A 19,971-nucleotide genomic window follows, 5' to 3' on the forward strand; every position below is an offset into this window, starting at 1 on the left:
TTTGGCAGTTTCCGCAAAGCAGGACGTCAAGCGCTGAAGAGCTGGCTCTGAATGGGCAACTAAAGCGGCATCGTCTGCAAAGTGTAGTTCACGGACAAGTTTCTCTTGTGTCTTGGTGTGAGCTTGCAGGTGCCTCAGATTGAAGAGACTGCCATCCGTGCGGTACCGGATGTAAACAGCGTCTTCATTGCAACAGTAAAAGCATGGCACTTACACTTTCACATTGCAAATGGAAGAGTGATGCTGCTTCGTTCGGTACCCCTGCATTGGTTCTCTGTGGTCTTTTGCACAAACATTTTCGTCACCTGGGTTGATTGTGGTTGCAAATATATAGAAAACTAGGGATGAAAAGAATGCAAGAAAAGACCACTGTAAAAAAGTTAAGGTTAAATGGTTCTGAATATTATAGATGCTGACGCAAGAAGATTATTGCAAATCTTTACAAAGTCCTTTTTAAACTTTGACATAAAATTAGACAGGAAAAATGAATTCTATTTTGTGATTCTCTGAACTAAAATCTTCACCAAAGTTTCCTTCATCAACGTTTCCTGAGAGAGTTCCCAACCCTGCTCTTTTCTCTATAAATAACTATTACTCAAACTCGTTTATTTATACCATTTCCATTAATCGTCTTATCATATTACAAATACTTGTAACTTTCAGATAAAGATGAGGCTTTATTTATCAACCATATCTCCTTGTTCTGTTTATAATTCAATTATGCCCTGTACTTATGTGATCGACTCCAGTCAGCAATACCCATTTTCATATCCCACACCATTGCTCCTTTGTTCTTAATTTCTTCACTATTTAAGCCAGGGGGCTCCGTTTATTCTTGCGACTGCTGCCAGGTCTCAATGTAATTTATGCAATATTTCTCATGGTTTTGTCTCAGCTCTATAGGATGGACAATTCTATAAATCATATTGACAACTCCAACGTCAGCTTGGGCTCAGCAATACCACTCTCATGTCAAAAATCAAAAGGTTGACTGTTCAAGCTCCACCACAAAGAACAGAGCATTCAACCAACCCAAGACTTCCTGCCCTGCACTAAGAATTGGATGGACTAGATTGCTAAGAATAGGGTCTGTGGGACTGCCAGTCTCTCTCTCTCTCTCTTTCCAGAGCAGGGAAAAACTTGGTCATCTGGTGTGAGTTGCTCTTGGTGCTTCTGTATATGGTGCAGGTGTGATCTATCCTTTGCACTTACATCTGGACAGTCATTAGAGCAGTGTTCTGATTCATTTGGGACTCCAAAATGGACAGGATCAGAAGGAGCACAATGTACAAGTCACCAAAAAATGGGGGCAAGGGTGTACCCAATGTGGCTCTCATCCTGATGATCAACTTCGTGTGTGGTTGCATCAAGCTGTGCATGGAAACAAGGTACGAGGGCAGTTCCACTAAGTGCTGAGGTTCTTCCTGTCCCAGATGTTGTGAAGGATTGGCCTGGCCCCTCTGTCATGCAACATACCAGTTATCTGACAGTGCCACACTAGCTATCCTTTGTGGAAAGGTTCTACCAAGACAACACCTTTGACAACAGAGCTATTAGGCAGTGGTCAGCATGGAATGTCCTGCAGAAACTGAGAGAGAAGGACTTCATGGTTCCCATGATTCCCAGAGCCAATTGTCCAGGTCATCTGGCAGAATGCTTCATCACTAACAAACTCCAGGACTTGGCCTGGCTGGCGCTGAGAGGGCCCTCCAAGTGAGATCCTTCCTGTACAACCAGTAAATCACCCTCAATGCACACTGTCCTCGGGACACCTGCCATGGGGTGGAGACCTCCACCCAACTCTTTGCTGAGTGCAGATTTGCAAGGAGAGTGTGGAGAGGGATACAGGGGGCTCTGTCACGGTTCATCTCCAGCAACAGTGTAACAAAGGACTCCCTGATTTATGGACTGTTTCTGGGGCCCACTCGGTGTCCAATGACCAGAACTGCTGGAAGACTATCAACTCAGGAAAAGGACAACCTTTCATCAGCCCCAAATCTGGTGGCCTTTCAGTTTTTCCCTCGACAATTCATTTTCTGTTAAATTTGTATCTTTTCTGGTTGACTGAAATGAATCCATTCATGCACGGGTTTGGATGCAAGAGGCCACTTGTCACAATATATAACAGTGAAGTGAAACATATGAGGCAACAGATTATTGACAATTAGGTTCTAAAATCCATTATCCAGTTTTATGATGATATTCAAAAGGATACCGTGTAAGCAGCAGGTAACCACCAAGGTGGAAGAAGTGGTATCAAAATGGCAAACATTGTAACAAAAGAAAACAAGTAGACCACCCCACAGATGAGTTTGAATGGATGGGGTTGCCAGTTCCAGCCGTTGGTTCTTGATGGCCGGTTAAGAATGGACGATTTCATTGGTCCAGTTTTATTCAATTTGTGCCAAATATTCTTCTGCAAAAACATTTTAAAATGTAACATGTAACCTAATATTTTAAAACAGCAATAAAATTTATGAAAATGGTAATAAAAGTACATTTGTTTCTTACAATAACATTTGGAATCAACTGTTACAGTTCAACTTTTGAACTTCTGACCAAAATGGAGAAGCATTTCACCGTGGAAAGAGTGTACCTTTCAATGATCTTTTGAAATAAAATTCCGCTCACTTCCAGGTATGGAAATATTTTGAAGCCAGCGAGAGGGACCGAGCAGCACAGAGTGTTTAGCGTTAAGCACAATCCCTTGACAGCGCCAGTGCTCGGGCCTGGGCTCCGAATCCCGCGCTGTCTCTCAAGGATTGGAGGTTATCCCAGTGTCTGCGTGCCTTTCCCCGGGGGTCCGGTTTCCTCCCACCGTTTGAAAGGTATCGGGGGTGGAGGACAATTGGATCTATGTGCGCGGCATGGACTCGTGAGCCAAAATGTCTTGTAACCGCGCTGATGTCAAAATTTAAATTATACATTTGCTATCAACTGTTACAAGTCAACTTTCTAAATTCGAACCAAAACTGGTGAGAGGAATCAGCGGAATTCTGCTTTTTGAACCACATTTCAACCAGGACTGGGCAATCCTGGAAAACCTGTGCAAAAAGGAAGTGAGAAAGAGGGAATCAACCCCATCACCATCACGGACACGTGTGATGCCTCACTCCTTTCTCAGGCCACCTGAGAAGTCTCGAGACGATCATCCTCATCATTGGTTTGGTCGCATGAAAAGAGCCCTGTTGCCCAGTGCATGACCACCCATCCCCATCAGCAGCCCAGGCCAGCTTCGGCGTTGGGTGGCACCCACATGCCCGGAGTCCCTTCCCCGCACCCCCACGCACAGTGACACAGCGCCCGAGCCACTCACGTTGCAGCTCGTTCCCGCCATCAGGGAAGGTCGTTATCCTCTTCTTCTCTCTTTGGCTTGGCTTCGCAGACGAAGATTTATGGAGGGGGTAAAAAGTCCACGTCAGCTGCAGGCTCGTTTGTGGCTGACAAGTCCGATGTGGGACAGGCAGACACGATTGCAGCGGTTGCAAGGGAAAATTGGTTGGTTGGGGTTGGGTGTTGGGTTTTTCCTCCTTTGCCTTTTGTCAGTGAGGTGGGCTCTGCGGTCTTCTTCAAAGGAGGCTGCTGCCCGCCAAACTGTGAGGCGCCAAGATGCACGGTTTGAGGCGTTATCAGCCCACTGGCGGTGGTCAATGTGGCAATGAGGTCAAGCAAGAACGTACTGATTTCACTGCCTGTGAGAAACTCCTGGTCTCGGCGACACCTCAAGGCAACTGGTGTCAGCGGCGTCGGGGACCCCTCAATGGTCACACTTGGTGACATCCTCAGGTCTCCTACCTCCGTCACAATTCACTGCAGCTGCACGGAGGACAACATGTGTGGGAGGGGGCAGGTTGAAGGGGAGCAGGGAAACGATGCCTCATCATTGCCTTGTCATCACCCCCACCCTTTGATTTCCGCTTGCATCCGCCTCTTTCTACCGACCCCAAACACCCCGCACAGCCACGTTGAGTCAATAGGATCATTGTTATATTTTCATGGGAATCTTACATCTCATGCTCTAAAATATTCTAGCCATGAAACACCCACAATCCGCCAATCGATTTCAATTTCACACCCCCAGCGGCGGCAGTTATTTGATTTTCGTTATCCAGGTCTGATGAGATGGAAATAAAATTGAACGAGACACAACCAACAACTGTGCCATCTCCGAATCGTGACTGAAAGATGTTATTGAGGAAACGATTCACTGGATTTGGGTCAGGAATACTGCCCGGAGAACACCTGTCCAGATGCTCCTTTGTGCCCGGTGCTTTCCCTCTGATGCCCACTGTTGTCAATTGATCAGGATGCCTTGATACCACATTTCGTCAAATGCTGCCTGTCTCTCTCCCCTCACGGCCGCATTTCTGCTGCTTGAAACATTTTTGCAGCGAGACTAGACTGATCCTGGCAAAGCCAAAAAGTAGAACTCGTGTCCAACAGCTGATCCTTTCCTTCTCTTCCACAGGTCATTGAGCTGGAGGTGCCCTGGTCATAGACCAAGGAGTTTCAATGAGAAATGTTCGCAACCTCGCACCTCCATCCCGCGTGGCGGCATTACATGAATAAATTCGTGGCTGTTCTCTGGATTTCAATGTTTTCATGGTCCACTCCCAACTCCGCCGAAAATGTTTTGACCATGGGACCCAGCGACCATCCTTGAACCTAACCTGGGTTAAGCTGCTAATTAAGCAACTCTTCGGCTGCTCACCCCCGAACTGACCTGAACAATGTTGCTCGAACCCACACTTCCCTCACAGAAGAACCATTTGTCAATCAACTCCCACCTCCCACCCCGATTTCATCAGATTCCAGAAATGGAAGTTGATTCCCAAATTTTCGTCCATCTTTTCTCCAATCCTTCCAGTTCCAACATCTGCCCTTTTAAATCACTAATGACACCCGCTGTGGTTGGAATATGACCATTTCTACTTTTCCCTTCTCAACACTTTGATTTTTTTCCCCGTTGGCATCTTTGCTGTGTCCACAGGGTGTGATCACATCGTTAAATTATTCTTAAATGTACAAATGCACGGAACATTCATTTCCCTAGTCCATTTGTTACTTATCCATGCTTCCTGTGTGGTAATGATTTGTTGGCACATGAGAGTTTCATGTACATCTATTCTTACTGAAATTCTCACTTGTTGCATCCAAACAGGTACCTTTACAGCGCCAGCAATCGGGAAGGGGGTTCGAATCCCGCGATGCCTGTAAGGCACAAATGTACATTCTCCCCAGGGACTCCAGTTTCCTCCCACCATTTGAAACCTACAGGGATTTAAGTTTAATTGGAGTTAATTGGGCCACACAAACTCGTGGGCCGATAAAGCCTGTTACCATGCTGTATGTCTAAAACAGATATAAAATGTAGATAATACAGTTGATGCAAGAAAAGAAACAAATTCAGACAGGTCTTTTTTGTGGAGCTGTAGTAGTTTATTGTCCATGGTAGGAAGGTGAGGTTCAAGGGTCTGATGTCCTCCTCCCTTTACTTCGCTCCAACCGGTTCGAACGCTCCCCTTTCCCGCCCCAGCACCATCCTCGCGCCCCACACCTCGCCTCGACTCCCCATTGGCTCAGTCACACGCGCGTCGACGCTGCTTCTCGCTCTGACCGCGCATGCACGTTCCCAACGTGAAAGGCGAGTGAGGCGCATGCGCAATACGTTGCCAAGGAACTCCCGCGCTGCGCCTGGGCCAGGTCAAAGTCGGGACGTGACCGCGACAACAGGCAGCTCTTTCTGTAATCCAGGAGTAGGTTATGACTCGGGCCGTGAGGGGAGGAAACTGTCGACGAAGTCAAGGTGCTGGACTGCAGCCTTCTGTGCCTTCTTCCCGGAGACGGCAGCGAGAAGCCGTCGTGTCCAGGGCGACGAGGCGCCTTCATGATCCGCCTTCTTGAGGCAGCGCCTTCAGCGCGCTGAAGGTCGGAGTCTGTGAGGGAGTTGATTGTGTTCGCTGCCCTCGGCAACTCTGCTTTCCTGGGCTCCTGAGTTTCCAGCCCGGGCCGTGATGCAGCCAGTCAGTCTTCTTTCTGCAGTGCATCTGGAGAAGTTTGATGGAGTCGTTCGCGGCATCCAAATCTCCTCCAACTGCTGAGAAAGTCCACGTGTTGGTGCAGCGTCTTCACCCTGGCCTCCATTGGCTGCCTTCAGGAGAGGTTCTCTGATATGTGGAGCCCCACGAACTTGAAGTTACCTCCACCGCTGTCAAAGAGGTGCGTCGTCCCTCAGTCTCCCATTCCTCCATTTACAATGACCTCCTCGGTCTTGTTAGTGTTCAGAGCACGATTATGGTCTGGCACCACCCAACCACATTCTTGATCTCCATCCAGTATTGTGGTGTATTGTGTCCACCAATTTGCTGTCTGACCAACTGATCTAGACTATGCAATTGTGTATTCCAGGGTCCAAAAGCTCATAGCTTTGAGATTCCCTTTTGTTAATCGACAGCAAAGAGGAGGTGACATAGATCACTGCAGCAAAAACCAGGCCATTCAGCCCTTGATGTTGTTCTAAGCAAATAAATCTGCATTCTGCATTAAGGTGAGCAACTGTCCCACTCCACTACAATCACCTCGGGCAAAGCGTATGTTGTGGGTGATGTTCTGGTTGTACAGGAGGGATCTGACCAAGAGGGCTCCTCCCACCACCAGACAGTCCAAGTCTTGGTACTTGTTTGTGAGCACTGGCAATGAGGCATTCCAGCAGATACCCTGGACAGTGTTCTCAAGGAACCATCCCAGCAAATAACAAATAACAAGAAATTGATGTAGATTGGGCAAGAGATGTGGTGTGTTTGGATTTTAGTCAGCATTTGTCAGGGATCTCATGGGAGTCTTGTTCAGAAACTAATGAGGCATGGGATCAGACTGATGCAGCCACACACAAAGGTGGTCATCTGGTTGTTGGCCTTTGGCACCTTTGTATGGGGCATCTTTGTATCCATCTTGGATCCTCATCTGAACCTAAAAAATGCTATTGTTGCTGTCAGGCTGGAGGTGTGGAGGATGAACCACATCTGCGCCATGTACAGCTGTACCAGAAGCACCTCGCACCTGAAGACAGTATTGCTCCTTGTTATTGAGATGGAGATCTGTCCCACAGATCATGTTTCAGGTTGAACTTTTCAATTCCCTCTGAGCAATTTGTGTGCATGCTCAGCAAACCAAAGCCCCATCTTCTCCATTCTGACTGTAAAGGGGATGGTGGACCAGTCAGACAATTACTGAAGTCTCTCTCTTTTTGGATTTACCCTGGTTCCTGATGCAGATTCTGAGTTGCCACAGATGGTGATCATTGTTGTCCATGTAGAGGATAACGTTGACCTGAGTGCCTCTGCTGCCTGCTTACATTGCTTCTCATGCTCTCATCTTTCCTGATGTATTTAGCAAAGGGCTCTATGCAGCACACAAATTAAACTGTGGAGAGAGAGGGTGATCCTGCCTGACTCTAGTTTTGACCAGCAAGAACAATCAGCAATTAAATGGACAAGAGCTTTTCCCTTTTCCACTGCAAGTTCTCCTTCTTGCAGACCCAACCTTCTTGGGGTGAGTTACTGATTCTACCCAATCTGGGGTGTGCCAAGCTGTGTCCTGATTCAACTCCTGAATGGACTTTCTTCCATTTTCCTCCTGCCTTGGTGGTTGCCAATATGAAATGGGCTTGAATCTACCCTGTCAAATACTTCCACCACTTTAACCCCGAATTACCTAAACTCATTGAATCAGGCGAGATTTGAGGTTCTAATTATTGTCGTGCACGAAATACACAACATCTGTTTGCCCCATGAAGGTTTTCAGAGGTGCCACTGATCCAGTTCCCCGATAGAGATCAGGAAGAGAATCAAATGATAGCCCATTTAGAGAGGTTTCCTCCTACACTTCAAAAACACATGGGTTTGTTAGGTTAATTGGTGTGCTTGGGCAGCACAGGCTCATGGGTTAGCAGGTCTTGTAACCGTGCTATATCACCATATTATTCTTGCATGTTCTCCATCCTACGATTGAGCAAGTGTGCTGGGTTTGCATATCGGTAATTGATGTATTCAATCTCCATAATCTGGGGACTGATGCCTGCTAATATTGGAAAACATTCATTGTCTGTTGACTTCAATGCTCCGATAATTGTAAATCAAGACAGCCCTTCGTCCCATGATGTTGTGCCAACCCATATATACCTATGAAAACAAAACTAAACCCTCCATATCTCATAAGCCTCTATTTTTCTTTAGCCCATGTCCCTGTCTAAAAATCTCTTAAATGCCCCAATTGCTCCACCCTCCACTATCACCACTGGCAAATTATTTGAGGCACACACAACTATGTGCAAAAAAAAACCAATCCTGATCACTCCCCTGAACTTTCCTCCCTTTGGTGTTTGCACAGCCAAGGTTCCATGCATCGCATGTCTCATGACTTTCAGAATCTCCCACAGGGGACCTTGTCTACTGCCCTACCATCATCAATTTCTTTCGATACTTCCTCAAATAATTCAGTTCGGCTTATGACACACCACCTTCTCCTTACAAAGTAATTCTGACAATCCCTAAGAAGACTGTACTTCTCTAAGTGTTGGTAGATCACAGATGTCAGACTCACTATAATTCCCTTGATTCTCCTTATTACACTTTTTAAACATTGGGACCACATTTCCCATTCCTCAATCCTCCAGCACGGGGGTGTGGTAAGATGACGTAGAGTCTAGACATGTAATCTTGACCTCTCTGGCCAGACTTTTAAGAACCCGTTTTTAACTCTTTGTTTTTAAGAAACTTTTTAAAAACTTAGTTTAAAGTATCAAGGAACTGCTATGGCCATTAATGGTAAAAAGATTAAATCCCAAGTGCAGAAGAAACTACATTTTAGGAGTGTTGAAGATTTAATGCCAAAAAAGCCTGCTATGGCTTCAGATTTGCTTTTCTTCGTATCTAAGTCACAAAGATTGCCTGTGGGAGCTGTAAAAAAAATGACTACTATTCACCAGGAGAAGGATATTGCTGGAATTACTCATTCTCAGGAGGAAGGTGTGTGTTCCCTCGAAGTGGATCCTAATTTTGGCAGTCTGCCAACTTTGGCAGACGGTGCTTACAGAAAAATGACTCCATTGTTTGAAACCACTCAGGCAGTACTCCAACCTGAAGAGTTTGATCTTATCCATGAATTCTTGAAACAACAGCCAGTTGTGGGGGGAGATCAGCATCAACCCCCTGAGGAAGTCCGGTGTTGTCGCTGGGAATTCAAACTTGCAGTAAGTCTGTTAAAATGCCTGCTGTTGAGCTGCAGCAGGAGCTGCAGTTATCTGGTTCTGACACTATGTTAAAGAAAGCAGGGTTGGGTCTTTCTGAACTACAAGTTAACCTGTTAAGTACTGTTACTCAGCCGATATTGCAAGAGTTGGCTCAAATGAAAGGTAGTATGAGGTCAGAATTCACTACAGTTAATGCACGAATGGAAGTATTTTCTGAAGATTTTAAAACATTTCAGTCTGCTTTTTTGGAATGTAAACAGCAAGTGGTCTCTAATACAGAAAAAGTGATGGAGATGGAAAAATCCGTTAAAGAATTGCGAGAACGTGAGAAGGAGTTAGAGAGGAAAGCAGATTATTTGGAAAATCAAAGTAGAAGGAACAATGTGAAGATTGTTGGTTTGCCGGAAGGTATGGAAGATCAAGATCCTCTTTGTTTTTTAACAGAATGGATCCCATAAATATTGGGGCAAGAATTTTTCTCTGGAAGCTTGGTATTGGAAAGAGCTCAAAGAGCCTTAAGAAGAAGACCTCTGCCTGATCAATCACCGAGCCCTGTGATAATTCGATGCTTGAATTATTTGGACAGAGAAACAATAGTTCGTCTAGCAGTGCAAAATGCAAGATAATGACAAGCTCTGTTAATAATTCAGAATAGTAGAGTTTTTTTTAATCCCGATTTGAGTCAAGAGGTTATTCAGTGTCGGCATCGATTTAATATAGTTAAAGAAGTTTTGTGGCGTAAAGTCTACTTTTCGTTAACCGGCAGTGTTGAAGGTGTTTTGTGGAGATTTTCAATCTTGGTTTTTTGAGAATGAGCGTGAAGCAATGAATTTTGCTGATTCGTTACCAGATGTATGAGGAGAAAGACGTAGTCCACCATTGTCTCCTAAAGAAAAATCTGGTTGTTCTGGAAATGGAAGAAATGGTAGAAATGGGAATGGAAAGAGTCTAATTTCTCCTGAAATGGGGTCACTGAGTTTGGAATCTCTTGGATGAATAGAAGAACTTTCTTATTCTTACTTTATTTTTATGTCATATCTTGTTGTTATTCTTTGTTTGTCTGGGGAGGGAGAGATTTGTTCTATGTTCTATTAGTCATCAGCCACTGGTGGGTGATCCACACCCAAGTTTTATTTAGGGGTTACTACCTTTTGGTAGTTTTTTTTGGGGGGGGTTTACTTTATCTTTTTTTCATTTTTATTTTATTTAGACTTTAATTTGTGGTTTCTTTTTCTCCTATTGGAGGGCCTATTTATGTTATTTTGAGTTTTTATATTTAGATATTATTAGTTCGTAGTAATATTAGTAGACATGTTAATGTTCGAGGTTTAAACACACCGTTGGCGTATATTAAGAAAATGAAAATTGATGTCGCTTTTTTACAAGAAACACATTTGAATGTCAAGGAAAGTATGAAATTGAAGAGGGATTGGGTAGGGCATGTATATTTTTCTTCATTTAACTCCAGGGCTAAAGGTGTAGCAATTTTGATACATAAGAATTTATCTTTTGAATTACAATCAATGGAGGAAAAGGCAGGATGTATTCTTAAATTAAATTGTAAGTTTTTTAGTGAATTGTGGACTTTATTTAATATTTATGCCCCAAATGTAGATGATGAAACATTTATCTCTGATGCATTTTTCTATCTGGGTCAGGCTAATGAGAATGTTTGAGTTGGTGGTGATTTTAATGTGTTTTGGAACCTTTATTAGATAAGTCCCCGAAGAAAGTTAAGAAATCTAAAATGGCAGTTCAGGTTCAAGTGCTGATGAAAGATCTCAATTTAGTGGATATTTGGAGATGTCTTAATCCTTTTATTCAGCTAGACATGAATCATTTTCAAAGATTGATTTTTTTTAGTATCGGCATATTTACAGGGGAAAATACAACAAGCGGAATATAAAATCAGGGTAATTTCGGATCATTCTTTGTTATACTTTACATATATAACTTCTGAGAAAATTCAAAATTCAAATTCAAAATTCAATCCTTGGAGGTTTAATACAATGTTCTTAAAAAATCTGGAATTTATTGACTTTTTGAAAAAAAAACAAATTAATTTCTTTTTGAAAAAAAATTCTAATTCTGTTAGTAAATTTGTAGTGTGGGATGCTATGAAAGCTTATTTGAGAGGACAAATAATTAATTATACTTCTAAAATAAAAAAGAATCGATTAAATCAGAGTCTTGAGTTAGAGAAACAGATTAGTGAGTTAGAAAAGGAGTTTCAGAGACGCTACAGAAAATCAGAAAATAAAATTGACTAGATTGAAACTGGAATATAATACTTTGCAATCTTATCAATTTGATTGTATGATTAACAGGACTAAGCAACAATATTATGAATGGGGAGAGAAAGCACATAAGGTATTGGCATGGCAATTAAAGAAGGAACAGGTTTCGAGGACTATTAATGCTGTTAGATAGAATTCGTTTATTACGTATAAACCTCATGAGATTAATGATGAATGTTGTTCATTTTATAAAAAAGTTATATACATCTGATGGAAAACAAGAAAATGGATTGATTGATCCTTTTTTTAATCACAGTTGAACTTACCGACATTAGAGGATGTAGACATACAAGAGTTGGAAGCAACATTTAGTGACTCGGAAATTAAAATGGCTATGATGGAAATGCCGAACGGTAAATCGCCTGGTGATGATGGATTTTTGGTTGAATTTTATAAATTGTTTTACGATGACCTCTCTACGGTGTTTGGAGATGTACTACGTCAGGTTGGAGAACATTATGAATTGCCTGAGCCTTGTTCGAGTGCTTTAACTACAGTAATTCCAAAGAAAGATAGAGATCCTTTGAAAGTATCTTCATATCAACTGATTTCGTTGTTGAATGTAGATTATAAAATTATACCGAAAATTTTAGCGAATAGATTGGCTAAGTTTTTACCTAAGCTGATTCATATGGATCAAACAGGTTTCATAAAGAATAGATATGCCTCGGATAATATTTTACGTGTGATTAGTTTGACAATCTTCGGACCATCCGATGGTGATATCTTTAGATGCTGAAAAAGCATTTGATAGAGTTGAGTGGAATTTTCTGTTTAAAATTTTGGAGAAATTTAAGTTTGGTCCTTTTTTTATTGGTTGGATTAAGGCTTTATATAGTAGACCAGTAGCTAGAGTATTGACAAATGGTTTGATTTTGGAACTGTTTAAACGGACCCGATCCACTCCTCAAGGTTGTCCTTTATCACCAGCTTTATTTGTATTAGTGATCGAACCTTTGGCACAGTTGATAAGACAGAATACACAGATACAGGGTATGAAAGTTTTAGATGAGGAATATAAAGTTAATTTATTTGCTGATGATGTATTGGTGTACCTAACAAATCCAGCTCAATCACTTTTGCATTTGAAGGAGTGTTTGATGCAATATGGACGTCTTTCTGGATATAAAGTTAATTGGGAAAAAAGCGAAATATTACCGGTGAGTGAAGGAGATTATTCAGCTTATAAAAACATTCTTAATTTGAAATAGACGGATCGAATTAAGTATTTGGGTATAATCATGGATGTTAATTATCAATCTTTATATAAATTAAATTATGTTCCATTAATAAAAAAAATTAAAACTGATTTGATTAAATGGAAAGATCTGCCTATTAATTTATTGGGTAGAATAAATACAATTAAAATGAATATTTTTCCACATATACAATATTTATTTCAATCTATTCCGTATTTACTTGATAATATTTTTTTTGGAGATTTGAATAAAATGGTTAGGGAGTTTTTATGGAGCGGTAAATTTTCAAGAGTAGCCTTGAATAAATTAACTTGGAAATATGACCTAGGGGGACTACGTTTACCACACTTTTGAAATTATTATAAAGCAGCCCAACTTAAGTTTATTAGTTAATTGATGGAGTTGGGCCAAAATTGAGATGGCAAATATTTTTGAATTTGAAATATATCAATTTTTGTTTAGATGGAATGTAAATTTGTTACAGCAACATAATGTGTCTGTATTAAAACATTTAATGAAGCTATGGACAAAGAAAAAGAAAATGATAGGTTCTAGTGGTGAATTGTCAGTCTTGACTCCATTGTATTGTAATCAACTTATTTCTTTCTCAATACATAATCAAAGTTTGTTATATTGGAGATTTAAAGATGTGGAAAATTTGCGACATTGTTTTAAAGAAGGTAAATTTTATCTTTTGATCAGATGAGGAACAGTTATGGTATTGATAAGAATTCTTTGTTTCTTTATTATCAAATTTGATCCTTGGTAAACCATGTGTTTGGTAGAGATATGATTTTCCCTGAAATGACTAAATTTGAGACTTTTCTTATGAAGGTACCAGAGAAGGGTTATATTTCAGTTATAACTGAAAGACCTCAACAATGAAGACGCTGTTTACATCCAGTACCGCACGGATGGCAGTCTCTTCAATCTGAGGCGCCTGCAAGCTCACACCAAGACACAAGAGAAACTTGACCGTGAACTACTCTTTGCAGATGATGCTGCTTTAGTTGCCCATTCAGAGCCAGCTCTTCAGCGCTTGACGTCCTGTTTTGTGGAAACTGCCAAAATGTTTGGCCTGGAAGTCAGCCTGAAGAAAACTGAGGTCCTCCATCAGCCAGCTCCCCACCATGACTACCATCACCCCCATATCTCCATCGGGCACACAAAACTCAAAATGGTCAACCAGTTTACCTATCTCGGCTGCACCATTTAATCGGATGCAAGGATCGACAACAGACTCGCCAAGGCAAATAGCACCTTTGGAAGACTACACAAAAGAGTCTGGAAAAACAACCAACTGAATAACCTCACAAAGATTAGCGTATACAGAGCCGTTGTCATACCCACACTCCTGTTCGGCTCCGAATCATGGCATCACCTACGGCTCCTAGAACGCTTCCACCAGCGTTGTGTCCGCTCCATCCTCAACATTCATTGGAGCGCCTTCATCCCTAACATCGAAGTACTCAAGGTGGCAGAGGCCGACAGCCTCAAGGGAATCACACCAGAGGAAAAGGTTAGTTATATCCTTCTTTGGATGGGGGAGCGAGGACTAGACGTGTTTAATATCTGGGAGCTGGCTGAAGTGGAAGAAAATAACCCAGAAAGGATATTAGAAAAAAATTTCCTCTCATCTCAAGCTGAAATCCAACCATAGAATAAAGCAAAATGAGTTCCAGGGATTAAAACAAGATCCTGATGAGTCCGTAGATAATTTCCTCACAAGGCTCAAGGACATTGCAGCAAAATGCAAGTTCAAAGAAGTGTAGGAGGGAATAGTGGATCAACTAATTTGGGGAAGCGCTCATCCTGAATTGCTGAAAGTTCTCATAGGAAAAGACAGTTTGAAACTAGCAAATTCCGTGGATGCAGCTAGGGCCTTTGAGGCCTCCAGGAGGCAAATGCAATCCTTCTCCACGCAGGCCAACATTCAGCACAGAGAGAGAAGGGTCGATGCCATAAAGCACACGTAGAGAAAGTCACAGACATCGGAGAACTGCAGGAGGTGCGGCAGAATACACCCCTTTGATGACTTTAGGAAATGCCCCGCGTATGGTTCGAAGTGCAGGACCCATTGGAAGGACAATCATTGGGAAAATATGTGTAGGTCTGACATGAAAAGAGAAATAAACCAAAAATACAGAAGGAAAGTACACCACGTCAAGGGAAGTGACAGCAGTGACTCCGACTCACTGACACTCAGCATCAAAACAATACTCCTTCATGAGATGTCCAAGAAAGGGAAGGGAGAAAAAATTAATTGTGCACCACAATCCAAGTTAAAAGAAAGATCAGAAACAAACCAACAACATTCAACTTGAAAATAAAGTTGAATACTGGATGACAAAGCAACATCCTTTCTGCTTAGACTGTACCGCCAAATGTTCCCCGAGTACATAAAGAATGGTTACCCTGAGGAAGGAAGGCTAGAAGCCGCAAATGTCACGCTCACAGCCTATGATGGCCCCGTGATTAAACAACTAGGAAAAGTCCAAATAAAAGGCAAACATAGAGCATCATATGCACATTCTTTGTATGTCTAGACCCCAAAGACCGAAACCAAGCAATCAAAAGAAGGCATCCAATAGCAATGCTGGAAGACATCACTTCTGAACTAGCGGGATCCAAAATCAGGATGGCAAGAATGGGGATTGGAACGTGAAGCTGGATGAAGAATCGACACTGCTAACAACTTTCAACACTCCATTCAGCTGGTACAAGTTCCTGTGCCTACCTTTTGGCCTAAAGGTGACCCAAGATATCTTCCAGCAAAAGATAGATAAGACCTAGGGGATGCAAGGGTGCTGTCGGCATCGCAGATGACAGCCAGATCTTTGGCAGAGATGGGAAAATCCATGAGAGAACAAGAGGGGCAGGCATCAAACTCAATGCAGACAAATGCATTAAGGTGGAGGAGTGCCAGTTCTTCGGAATGGTGTACTCACCTGAACGGGTCAGGCCAAGTCCAAAGAAAGACACAGCCATTGCTGAAATGGAACATTTCAAAGGACATAAAGGAACTAAGAAGCTTCCTTGGCCTGGTCCAATATATGAGTTCCTTCACCCCACACATGTCAGACCACACAGCCAACCTCAAAGAGGATATGGAGTTTCAATGGTCACCATCGCATCAGAGAGATTTAAACAAGCTTAAGGAAATGGTCTGCAGAGAAGTAGAACTGAGCTACTATGGCAGAAAAAAATCTCACATTACATTTGGTGCAGGAAGGAAAACTGATAGCCTTTGCCTCAAAAACCCTAACAAATATACCAATATTGAAAGAGAACTGTTGGCAGTTGTATATGGATGCAAAATGTTCCACAAATTTCTCTATGGAAGACAGTTTGTGGTAGAGAGTGATCATCGCCTGCTGGAACACATCCAGAAAAGAAACCTAAGTAAGGCACCAGCCAGACTACAGAGGCTACTCCTCCAGCTCCAATGTTATGAATTTACCTTATAGTATAGGCATGGTCCCTCGGTCTCCCCTTCTGACATTCACAATAACCTCCTTGGTCTTGTTAGTGTTGAGAGCACAATTGTTGTCTGGCACCACCCAACCACGTTCTTGATTTCCATCCTGTATTGTGGTTTATCTTGTTCAGTTATTCCATTGTAACATTTAGCATTAAATATCCATTTAGATCAGTTGGTCAAGACAGCAAATTTATAGATCGCATTGGAGCCTCACTGCAATTGTGTATAACAGGGTCGTAAAGGAGACAAAGCACATGGCTTTAAGGTGCCCATGTGTTGATCAACTTCAAAGAGAAGGTGACATAGAACATAAACACAGAACACTGCAACACAATACTGGCCATTCAGCCCTAGATGTTGTTCTGACCAAACAAATCTTCATTCTGCATTAAGGTGGGCAACTGTCCCACTCCACCATAATTATCTTGGAGACAGCTTGTGTCGTGGGTGATGTCCAGTCGTACAGGAAGGATCTGACCAGGAGAGCTCCTCCAATTGCCAATAAGGCTAAGTCTTAGTGCTTGTTTGAGAGCACTGGCAATGAGGCATTCCAGCAGATACCCTGGACAGTCTGCTTAGGGAACCAACCCATCATGTAACAAATAACAAGAAATTGATGAAAGATGGGTGGTAGATGTGGTGTGTATGGATTTTAGTCAGACATTTGACAGGATTCCCCCTCCCCCCATGAGAGACTAGTCCAGAAAGTAATGAGGCATGGGATCAGTCTGATGTAACCATGTAGAAAGGTGGTCATCAAGTTGATATGCCCTTGGCCCCTTTGTATGGTGATTTGCACATGGCTATCCTTTGGATCCTTTCCATCATGGACCCCAATTGTGAACTGAAAAATTGCTATGTTTTCCACCAGGATAGAGATGCAGGAATGGGCCACATCTGGACCATGTCCAGCAACACCAAAAGCACCTCACACCTGATGACCAGGTTCTTCCCTGTTATTGAGAGGGAGAGCCAACCCCACAGATCCAATTTCTGGTGGGACGTTCCGATCACTTCCGACCTTCTTATACGCATGCCTCAGCAAGCCTCAACTTCTTCATATAGTCCAATCTGACTGTGAAGGGGATGATGGACTGTTACTGAAGAACATTGCCTCACTCTAGTTTAACTGGGACCTGATTTCGACTCAAAATTGCTGCAGATGGTGATTAATGTCATCAAGGGAGAGGAAGACCTTGATCTGAGTGCCTCACCGCCTGGCATCATCATTCCTCTTATGCCCTTCTGCTTCCTGATTAATTCAGCAAAGGCCTCCATGCAGCATACAAATAAGACTGGAGAGAGTAGGCAATCCTGCCTGACTCTAGTTGTGATTGGCAATTAAAGGGACGACGGGAGCCAGTGCAAAGTCTCCTGCTTGCAACCACAACCTTCTTGGAGTGAGTTCCTCATTCTACCTACTGCGGTGTGTCCTGATTTCACTCCCAAATGGACCTGCTTCCATTTTCCTCCTTCCCTGGAACTCCACAAGAGGAAATATCAATCAACCCTGTCAAATCCTTCCATTATTTAGCCAGCTCACCCCTGAGTCAGCTAAGCTCATTGAATCAGGTGAGATTCAAGGATCTAATTATTGTCATGTAAACAAAATACACATTTGTTTGCCAGATGAAGGCATACAAAGCTGCCACTGACATGTATCCCGTCTCATCATGTTCTGACTCTCCCACAGGGAACTAGTCAAATGGCTTGTTAAAATAAAATAGACCACAGCTACCACCCTACCAGCAACAATTTATTTTGTTACTAACTCTAAGAACTCAATTAGGCTCGTTACACATGACCTGCCCCTCAAAAAGCCACTTCGACAAATCCTCCTAAATCTTGTCCTTAAGAAACCTCTCCATCTGTTTACCCCACCACTGATGTAAGACCAACTGAGCTAGAATTCCCTGGATTCTCCCCATTGTTTTTTGAACATTGGGACAACATTTGCCATTTCCAATCCTTCAAAACTGCAGCCAAAACTTAAAAAATATCGTTGCCAACACCGCAGGAATCTCTTCCCTCCCTCCCCATTGCAACCTGGGGTATACCTTGTCTAGCCTTGAGGATTTATTCATCCCAATGGTTTGAAGAAGGTCTAGCACTTTTTTTCTTAATCTTGACATGTTGCAGCACATGAGCTTGTTCTATTCTGAACACACCTTGACCAAGGTGAATACTGAAGCAATGTATGCCAACCTTCTCAACCTCCAGACACATTGCTTCCTTTATCATGAAGTGGCCTTCCCTTCAGTCTCATCTTTCTTCTGTTCTTTATGTAAGCACAGAAAGCGTTAGGGTTTTCCTTCATCCTACTTGCCAAGACCTCTCATGTCCCCCTTCTAGATCTCCTTCTTAACTTCCTTCCTGGCCTCCATATAATTCTCATGAGTCCTTTTGTTTTTTGCTTCCTAAATCCAATGTCTGCTTCCTTCTTCCTCTTAACCAGCTGCCTCAACTGTTTTGTCAACCACAGATCCCTTTTCCACAATCTTTTCCCTGACTCAAATGTAACATGATATTTTGGTGATGTAGTTACTGAATAAAGAGGAAACGTGCAATTGTGGATAAACCATTTATTAATATTTGAATAAAACAGACATAAATTAAGAATATCTTCAAAATGCCAAGACCACACAAAATAAATGCTACGTTAACATGAAATCTGTTGAAATAATCTCAGAGAAATTATGTCATTTTGAAATTAACACAATTTGAAATTTACAAATTGGAAGGTAAGCAGAATCTTTTAAAAAAAAAAGTGTTGATATGCTTCTGAAACATAGCACTGGCCCTGTCACTGAGATATTTCAGTTTCGGACACATTTACGTGGATGTTGTCAAATGGTAAGTAAAATATTTATTAAAAAAATTAAAACATCCTGTAAGTGTGATTTTTCACAGCTCGTTCTTGTCACCATTTCAGACATTAAGTAGCCTGGGCATTGAATGTTATGGCGTAAGTTTGGAACATAGGACTAAGTGTGAAAATGGATCAGCTTATCATTAAATGGTGGGATAGACTCAATGGGCTGAATAGCCTAATTGTGCCTTATGGTCTTATCCCAGGCTGGAGTAAGAACACAGGGAGGGCTGACTTGCTTTTAGTGGACAGTTTCCAGTTCTCAGATCCATATCCTGGTCTTGTCAATAGTTCCAGTAAGAATAATTCCTCATTTTTATGACTAATAACACTGGGCAACTATGATGTTGCTTCCTGAAGTATTTCTAGGTGTATTTTATGTATTTTGGGGTGCTGAGCACAAAAGTCACCAGAATATTTTCTAATCACATACCATTATTTTAGATATAGCCTTTATATTTTATTTCCTGTCATATTTTAGGTCTACTTGTATATTGCCCACAAAGCAAGCTGTTTAGGTCAGTTCAAGCATACCTGGGCATGCACTCAATGGAAGTGCTAGGCACATGTTGTCTTAGGTTTAGTCATGCTTAGCCAGGATAGATGCAGACAAGTAATAAAAGCAGCTCACATCTACTAATGCTCTGCATTACATTGATGTGGATTAAAAATAAATGCACGATAATGCACATATTCTTCAGGCAAGAGTATTGCAACCGTACTTAACACTAGCATTTATTCTCTTCAAAAAGATTCAATGGAGCACAATTATCTCATCAATGTTGAAACCACAGCGATACATTCTTTTGAATTTGCTAAAGGCTCAAATACACAGAATGACAGGACTTATTAAGAAAACATATGAGCTCCACCTC

At 42.1% G+C, this 19,971-nt stretch overlaps 2 long non-coding RNA genes across 2 annotated transcripts in view; one reads left to right on the forward strand and one right to left on the reverse strand.

The window, feature by feature from the left end:
- Positions 1-9: 9 nt before the first annotated feature.
- On the reverse strand, positions 10-3,518 carry LOC138748120 (uncharacterized). The gene is made up of 3 exons (XR_011347801.1): positions 3,317-3,518; positions 2,216-2,416; positions 10-369 (listed from the first exon to the last, which is right to left on the reverse strand). It is a non-coding gene; the product is annotated as an uncharacterized lncRNA (long non-coding RNA).
- Positions 3,519-5,680: 2,162 nt separating this feature from the next.
- The window catches only part of LOC138748231 (uncharacterized), a 38,689-nt gene continuing 24,398 nt past the window's right edge, over positions 5,681-19,971 (forward strand). Inside the window, exon 1 of the long non-coding RNA XR_011347886.1 lies at positions 5,681-6,219. This is a non-coding gene — a long non-coding RNA (uncharacterized lncRNA). The remainder of the gene's footprint in view (positions 6,220-19,971) is intronic.

This window comes from Narcine bancroftii, chromosome 13, assembly GCF_036971445.1.
Source record: "Narcine bancroftii isolate sNarBan1 chromosome 13, sNarBan1.hap1, whole genome shotgun sequence".
NCBI classification, from domain to species: domain Eukaryota; kingdom Metazoa; phylum Chordata; class Chondrichthyes; order Torpediniformes; family Narcinidae; genus Narcine; species Narcine bancroftii.